General features: G+C 49.0%; 1 protein-coding gene and 1 long non-coding RNA gene across 11 annotated transcripts in view; both read left to right on the top strand.

The window, feature by feature from the left end:
- Positions 1-152: 152 nt before the first annotated feature.
- On the top strand, positions 153-1,781 carry LOC137860451 (uncharacterized). Of its 2 annotated transcripts, none has more exons than XR_011098918.1 (2): positions 153-292; positions 781-1,781. It is a non-coding gene; the product is annotated as an uncharacterized lncRNA (long non-coding RNA). The 2 variants fall into 2 exon arrangements; XR_011098919.1 differs by lacking the exon at positions 153-292 and adding an exon at positions 308-485.
- Positions 1,782-2,576: 795 nt separating this feature from the next.
- PATJ (PATJ crumbs cell polarity complex component) overlaps positions 2,577-8,077 on the top strand; it is a 145,984-nt gene continuing 140,483 nt past the window's right edge. For 6 of the 9 annotated variants that reach the window (XM_068690726.1, XM_068690728.1, XM_068690723.1 and 3 more), the window contains exons 1-2: positions 2,664-2,795; positions 6,859-7,025. The gene's annotated coding sequence lies outside the window, so the exon portion shown is untranslated. Of the gene's footprint in view, positions 2,796-2,920; positions 3,397-5,571; positions 6,082-6,858; positions 7,026-8,077 lie in introns of those variants that run through there. The other 3 variants (XM_068690720.1, XM_068690722.1, XM_068690721.1) reach the window with 3 other exon arrangements.

Below are 8,077 nucleotides of genomic sequence, written 5' to 3'. Positions count from 1 at the left end.
TGGCTCTTTCAGGGGTTGGCCTCGGTAAATATGGCTCCTGAGGCGGCTCGGGGAGGCGGTGAGGGCACAGCGTGCCCTTACCCAAGATGGCGCCCGTGCAGCCCCGCCGGGCTCTGTACCCTGGACAAAGATGGCCGCCCGAGGGACGGCGCCCCTCTGCCCTTACCCAAGATGTCGGCCCCGCCTCAGCGGGGCGGCGCGGGGCGATGGGGGGCGGTGAAGGGGCTGTGAGGGGACCTGGGGCTGCTCTCGGGGGGCGTCCTCCTCTACAGGAACCGCCTGGAAGCGGCTGGTGAGGGCTGGGTGAGAGCGGCGTGGGCAGGCGGCTGAGGGACAAGTACGGGGGTGAAGTGGGATCACCGGCATGAGGGCCGGGCATGGCAGGCCTAACGTCCTGCCTGGTGCCCGTGAACACTGTCCTGGCACTGCTCTTGGAGCTGTGGGCGCCTTCGAGAGAGTTTCAGAGAAAATTCCTCAGATCTGAGGTAAAGTGGGTGGCCCGTGCCCGCCCGGCTCTGCCAGGCCCGGCTAGGAGAGCCCTCGAGCCGTCTTGTGTTTTTATGTAAAATTATGATTGCATACTGTTAAAGGACCTTTTCTTTCTTCGTTTTTCTTTTTCTCTACGTTTTTTTTTTTTTTTTTTTTTTGAAATGTGTGCTAAATACCTGCAGAAGACGAGCTTTATCTTCATCACTGTTTGCTCCTCTTAAGGTATTTTGTGGTGATAACCAACCTTTGTTTGTTTCTCACTTTTTAAGAAGTTATTCCATATTTTTCTAGTGCTTGTTTCTGAAAGCATCAGTTTTCAGCTGTGAGCTGCTGGGGATCACGAGCTGTTTGAGGTGAAGAGACCGTTCAGTGGTGAACATACTTGGGAAAGGCAGCGCTACTGTCAGAAGTTTCCATCCACTCTAGAAGCATTTCCTGAAAAACAAATGGGGACCTAGAAGCTTTAAAAGCTTGGAAACAACTCCCAGGTGGTATTTAAGAGAATGTCATTAACCAGCCCTTCTTAAAGTCTTCTGGTTTCACCAGTGATTGTTTTTGTGGATGAATGGTGACTTAGGGATGAGTCTGTCAGTACCAATGAAAGGTCTGTTATGGCCCCAGGTGCCCAGAGAATCAGTAAAAATGTTGATTTAAAATATATGGATGTCTGACAAAGATCTCAGCAATATTTCACATCACTGGCTGTCTAACGGCTTTTGGGAGATTTGTGTAAACTAAATTGGCAGTCTCGAATTCAGCAGATAAAGTATGCAAATTAAAATTGACATTCCTTTCAGCAATTGGAAAAGAAAGGCCAGGGACAGAGTGCACTCTGTAATGAACCCAGCCCTCCGAGATCGAGACTGAGGTGCACTGATGAGAAAAGTGCTTAGCTCTTTTGTCTACATTGTATCTCTTGGATGGATAAATACCCCACTTGCTGTTCATCACTGTCAAAAACATTGTCACTTCTCGCAAGCACTACATTAATTAAAACTGAGAGTTAGGACTGGGAAGTTAGGCATTTGGAATCTTTTTTTTTTAGGATGAAGTGATATGTCCTTAGCATGTTATATGCTTTAGTGCAACTGCTATTGTTTTGTTTGTTTGTTTTTAAGGGGGGGCATTAGGAAGAAGGGAAGTTGTTTCCTAGTTAGGAGGTGGAAATTCATTTCTGTACCTTTTGTAGTGCCTATCCTATGCAACCAGCGGGTTGCATGAGATTTGTTCCACGTGAGCTACTGGAACTGGGTAGCAAAATAAAAAATATTTTTTGAAGGCGGCTCATTTGATATTTTTGGTGTTTATATGCGTGTATATAAAACATAAACATTACATAAAATAGCTGAAAACTTAACATACACTAGCCAAAGGTGGAGAGCAGCCACAGTCCACTTTAACTTCAATGAGTGGTGCACGTTCAGGATTTTGAGGCCGGTGGTGCAAAAACCTCATTTGCTTTTATCGCCTTCCATCTCACTGCCTCTGCAGGGACTCAAGCCGCTGCTGCCACACACAAAGCCATCGCCACCACCCCTCCGTAGCCACAGGTAGCGCGGTGTGGCTCGGAGCGCTGTTGGCGCAGTGCTGGTTGTGGCAAATGTGGTGATAGGCGGGTGAGTTTCGCTGCTTTGGGGCTCCCCAGGGGAAGTGTCACAACTGCTAAACCCCATCCAGGTCCCAGTGCTCCCGAGGCTTTTGCCAGCTCCCTCAGTGGAAGCGGCGGTGCCCGTCCTGCTGAGGCCGAGCAGAACTTGCTTCGTCTGCAGGAGACAAGGGCTGAGAACAACCCTGGTGCGCAGCAGGCTGCCTGGATTCACGGCTGGGTGCTGACTTGCTGCAAATAAGTACAAATAAAGCGTTTTATACAACTTTTCCGCCTCCATTTTACTCTCGCTGGGGATTTTGGTGGCTGTGCTGACAGCCGTGCCACGCAGGCTGTGCCACCACCGGGGGCCTTTCCCCTCACTGCGCTCCGTGTCCCCGCTCCCAGACTGCGAAATCAGCCCCTCAGCACCACGTCCCCATGCTGGGAGCAGACCCCAAGCTTCACCCCAAAGAGCTGAGGGGACGACAACGAAGCTTCCCCCCCCCCCCCCATCCACCCTCTCCTCCCTCCTCCGGCCGCCGGCTCCGGGCCGCCCCCGGCGCGTCCCGTCCGTCCCCCGGGAGGCCGGCTCTCCCTCCGCGCCGCCCCGGCTTCCTTCGCCGCAGGTGAGCCGCCTTCGTGTCCCCCCCCCCCCTTTCGCTTCCCTTTTCCGCCCAGGTGAGAGCCGGCGGCAGCCATCATCGCTCCGGCCTCTCAGGTACCGGCGCCGAGCGGCTGCGGGGGGCTGAGGGGAGGCCCCGAGGGTTGGGAGGGGAAAAGGGGGAGCCCCCCTGTGAGAGGGGGCAGCCGGCTTGGGGGGGCCCCCAGCCGCCCTGTGAGGGTGTGGAGCTCAAAGGGGAGCGCCTGGAGCCCCCTCTGGGTGCTGGTCCTTAGGGGCTGCTCTATGGGAGAGTGGCTTTTTGGTGTTCCTGCGGGTGTGGAAGCTCAAAAATGGGGCTGCTGCCAGGGTTAGGGGCGACCAAATGAGCCCCCACCATGAAGGGGGTGCGCTGTTTCAGCAGAACTTGAGGACTTGGTGGCTAATGTAAGCAGGGCAGGACGCCCTGTGTGTGTTTGGGAAACAAGTCACCCCCAGGCTTCCTCCTCCTCTGAGAAGAGGTTTCCAAGTGGAGACCACCTCCTGCTCCTCTGCCAGAGGCGTGGGGTGCGAGCTCAGCCTCCTATCAGCCATCAGAGAGCCCACAGCGCTCCCCTCCAGCCTCCAGCCCGCAGGAATTCAGGTTCTGCTTGTTGGAAGTTGGCGTGCCTTCGGCGTGAGTAAGGCTGCTCCCGATCAGTGCGGAGGCTGGTCATCACAGGTACAGGGGGTTCTTCTGCTTCCCTCATCTCGCAGACGCTAATGGTATGCTGCAGCACGCTCAGCTGGTCCCCGGAGTGGTTTTTTGGATGGTTAACAATGTTTAGCTTTGACCTGTTTTTCCCTGGAGGTGGATGGTGCGTTTTTATTTAGGTACTCACAGCGCTGTGCAATTGTTTCCTCCTTACAAGTGCCTGGAGCAGTCAGCACGCGCGCTGTAGCACTTTTATAAAAACTGTAACACGACACAGAACAGCAGGTTTTGGCCTTCTGAAAGGCGTGTACACGCTAGGCTTGGTTGGACTGAATTTTTCTCTGCGTTACTAAGGTGGAAAACCAAGTAGAACAGCAAAGTACGTGCGAAATAGTGTTGTTTTTAACAGTACGTAGCTGCTCTGTGGCTTGCAAAACGTATTATTTTTAATACCACAAGTTAGATGTGATGCTGCTTTAGGATCGTTTTAGGATTAAGATCACACTACCAAATGCTGTTTTCTCTTGCCTTTGCCTTTTAATAAATTTTAAGCGGTTTGGACTGAAGTTTTCCAAGTCAGAGATCTCTCCTGGAGCAATGACGTAAAGGAAAGACATGCGCTGTGTCAGTCACTCCTGATAACAGGGCTGGGGGAAATTACAACAGCAGTAGTGCAGAAAGGTGACTTTGGACGGGGAAGTACCCTTGGCTGTTCCCACGGCAGCCTGCTCGGCTGGCCCTGTTAGCAGCCTTTGGAAAACAGCAGCAGGTAGCAGCTGCACATTGAGGACTTGCAGCATTTAACATCCCAAATGGCTGTACCAGTGCTGAGTCGGGAAAGCCACAGTCGAGGCAGGGCTTTCCCTACAAACGTGGCTCTTGAAGGGTTCAGGTTTTTGGAGGCCGCGCTGAAGGAGACAGGGCAGAAGCAGTTGTAGTTAAGGCAAGGAGGTGAATGCGCAGAAGAAACTGCTGGCGAAACCATGCCCTCCTTCCGCTCCCAGCAGAAACCCCCTGATTTTTGTCTTTCAGCAGCTCTTCGTGGAGGGCGAGTGCTTGTCAAGGCTGCTGCCAGAGGTGTCGTGTTCCTCCCTGGGTCTGGGACGTGCTGGGGATGAGCACCCCGCGTCTCGTGCAAGTGGCAGGCGGCTGGGGGGCCGTGGCAATAGAAGACTTAAACCTTTCAGCTCTTCTGATGACCTCTGCTGGCATCAGCATGGGGGAATTCCTGTTTTCTTAGTCTGCTTTTGAAGAAGATCCAAGTCTTAGGATCTCATACAAAACCTTATGAAACTTTCCCGCTCCCTACGATGCGTTGAGTCCAGCTCTTCAAAAGTGAAGACAGTAAAAACCCAGATGCATGCTGTGCTGAAGTGTTGTGTTTGTTTTGTTTTGTTTTCCTGGTATTGGAAAACACTGAGCTTCCTGAAATCCACGATTTTCACAATGATTTTACGATTACATTGAGAGTTGGGACATGAATTTTGAACTTTGAGGTTTGCAGTTTTGTCTACCAATAGGATAATTAAGTGGCTGGAGAAATCGGAGAATGGAGCTAAGGAATTTGAGTGCAGAGTGGGGGAACTGCTTCTAACGAGACAAACCGTAATGTTTTGGGATCATCCTTCAAAATTATCGTCTAAGAATGGACCTCCTAATTTAGCAACACTCTGCTGACACCCGGCTCAGACTCGAGCATCGGTGTTTGGAGATGGATTAGGGATGACCTATTTGGGTCCCCAAACATCAACAGATTGCTAATATAGGGAGTTGTGTGTTTCCCTGGAGCCCAAAAGCCAGTCGTAGGGACTTGTCCTCAATTATATGGTACTCGAAAACTTGAAGTTAGTTTATATTCTCAGGGATGCCCTCACACCAGAAGGAGCTGTCTACTTTAAAATAAAACACAGTTTTTTTTCCCCTACTCTTTTTGCGAAAGATCAGAGAACAAAGAAACACCGGGGGTGGTTTTAACGTACTGCACAAAAATTAAATCATTAAAACCATTGCAAGCTGGCTGGAAGCCAGGTGTGATCACGAGGAATCCCGAAGTGCTGTGTAAACTTTCATTTTTATACCAACTGTACTTGAGATCCACTTCAGCATCTGCTGGGGCAGAAAGGTGGGCAGTGGCTCTTGGCAGCGCATGGGAACAGCTCGAGCAGGAAGCTGAGGCTTTCTTTAATTTATTTATTTTTTCTTCACCTCCTTCTCCAGGGGACTTCTGCGTGTTAGATGGAGCCTCGATGTCCTACCTACATTTTTCTGCTCTTAATTTTTCTTTCCTGGATCTGTACCCGTTGTCATAATTGCTATTGTTACAGCCGCCGTAATGGAAAAAAGATTCATCTTGGAGACTGTCAGCGCGGCTCTTTGAGGCTGCCTTTGAGTGACGCAGGCTATTGCTCGCCGTGCGGTTTGCCAGGGCAGCTGAGCTGCTGCAACCGCTAGCTGCTGCTGCAAGGTGTGGGCCTGGCCCCATCCCGTGTGCTGCTGCTGGCACTGGAGCCCTAACTGGGCACAAAGCTCCCCCCACCAAAACATGAAGGGGTTTTTGTGTGCTCAGCTCCCTGTTCCAGTTCGCTGTGGGATCAGATGAATGAGTGAGCACGAGCCCAGATGGAAAGGAAGAGGAACAAAACGCGTGAAAGGTGGCTGGAGAGCTGGACCAGCCTCTTGGCTCCAGCTCTTAGACGTGCAGAGTGCTGTCAGGTTGTCATTATTTCCTGCCATGCTGCATTTCTTTTCTGGGTTTAATCTTTCCTTCGCCCTACTGCTGGTTTTAAGGTGTTTCAAGTCACTTTTCCTCGTAGGAGTGGATTTGCATCTCGTTCTGTCGAGGGTTTGCTTTGTTGTTGTAACTGCTGATGTGAAGTGGGAAAACAGGGAAGTTAAATTGGGAAGAAAGAAAACATTTCCATATTCCTGTTTTGTTAAGGCTCCTGCCGTATTTTTAGTCAAGGAGGTGAAGTTTTGTCTCTTCGGTTTAGATGAAGACTCAGGAATGTGCAAGGAAATGGTATTTTTGTCTGTTCTTCGGAATCAGATCTCAGCCCAGAATCAAAGGCTGCCGTGCTCTTAGAAGTGTTTTATTTCAAATGGAAAAGAAAACAAAGTCGCAGCCCTTACACGAGTTCAGATGCATTCCTGAAAATCTTTCAGGGGTCGGACACTGCCTCAACCCTTGCTCTGGGTTTGATTTTGCAATGACCTCCTAAATGTGTTAATAGTCTTGCAGAGCTGCTCATTTTGCTTGGCCCTGGGTGGAAACCATGCTAACCCACCGGGTTCTGCAGGAATTCCTACAGGAGCCAAAGCTGTTTAGATACAGAGGAGTGTGCATAAATCAGGCATTGTGGTTTCTGACATACTTCCTCTTTTTTTTTTTTTCATTAGGTAAATTGGTTTAACCTGACTCTTCAGGAGAAGAGAAGCTATAATCCTGCTGCCTTTTCACCCGCTTAATTAATATTCTCTTAAACATTGCAGTGTCCTCCCAGAACTCGAGACATTTTCAACTGGAGTGCAGACGGTGTCGGAGGCAGAGCTGAAAGGAGCAGAGGTTCTGCTGGGAGCGGACCTCGGGATGTGCTTACCCTGGGGCTGCATTCAGGAGCATACGACCATTCCTGCCCTTGCATTACAAGATTAATAAAGTAAATTGACCTTATTTTTTTTTACATATGGCTATTTTTGTTCCAAAGTACTTCCAAATTTATATTATTCCGAAGCTATCCAGTTATATACAGGGCAGAGCTGAGATTATGTAAATTGAGCTTTTAAATGGCTGATTTCTTTCAGAGGAGCTTGTACGAAGCGAAGAAACCTTGTTTCTCACGTATGTTTTGGTATAACTGCCTTGGTAGATTTCAGAATGACAAGTTCCACATCAATGTAATAACACACAAGTGACAGCATGAATTTATCATCGCTGCTAATTGCAAGTCTGTTGTTTTTATACTGCCATCTAGGCCTCAGCCTCAGTTGGAGACCTGTTCTCTTTGGCACTGCAGTGAGGGTGATAAAGGATATTGTGTTCCTTCAAAGCCTGGCTTATACGTAGGAAAGAAAAAGGCAAGCACGTGTAGGAGAAGGGAGCAGGTTTCTTTCACCTGTTTGGCACCAGAGCTGTGACTACACTGTTGGACTAGGCATTGATTTGGCCAGTTTGGGGCCTTAATGCTTTGCTCTCCTGTGAGTGGGGGGAAACTCATCACTGTTTTATAGGGAGATGCGAGGTTTCACCTATATTGCCATATGGCAGGGCTGAGCTCTTGTGATAAGAACACTGTCTACAAATAATTAAAATAATTGGGGGGAAAGTACTTATTAAATAACAGGAAGATTTTACGTATATGTGTGTTTGAAAAGATCACAACTATCACAACTTCAATGTCCACATTCACAGTAATTTGATTGAACGCAGCTCCCTCTCAGTTTCCTTGGCCAATATTTTTTATAACCTGCATTGTTCCTTGTATTTGGAGGAGTTATTCCTCTTGTGTGTGAAAGAAAAAACACATGGAACAAGGACGATTTTCTGGATGTGCTGGGGCTGCTGTGCAACAGGCTATATTGAGAAGGGAGTAGTAGTGGGTTTTAATTAATTTAGTTATAGTTAACTTAGTGTCTTATTAGTGCATTTATTGATGGTGTACCTTTTAGCAATCTGCTCAAAGACATAATTTATTCCTTTACTTTTTTTTAA

This window comes from Anas acuta, chromosome 8, assembly GCF_963932015.1.
Source record: "Anas acuta chromosome 8, bAnaAcu1.1, whole genome shotgun sequence".
Taxonomy (NCBI): Eukaryota; Metazoa; Chordata; class Aves; order Anseriformes; family Anatidae; genus Anas; species Anas acuta.
This window is presented reverse-complemented; position numbering and strand designations above follow the sequence as displayed.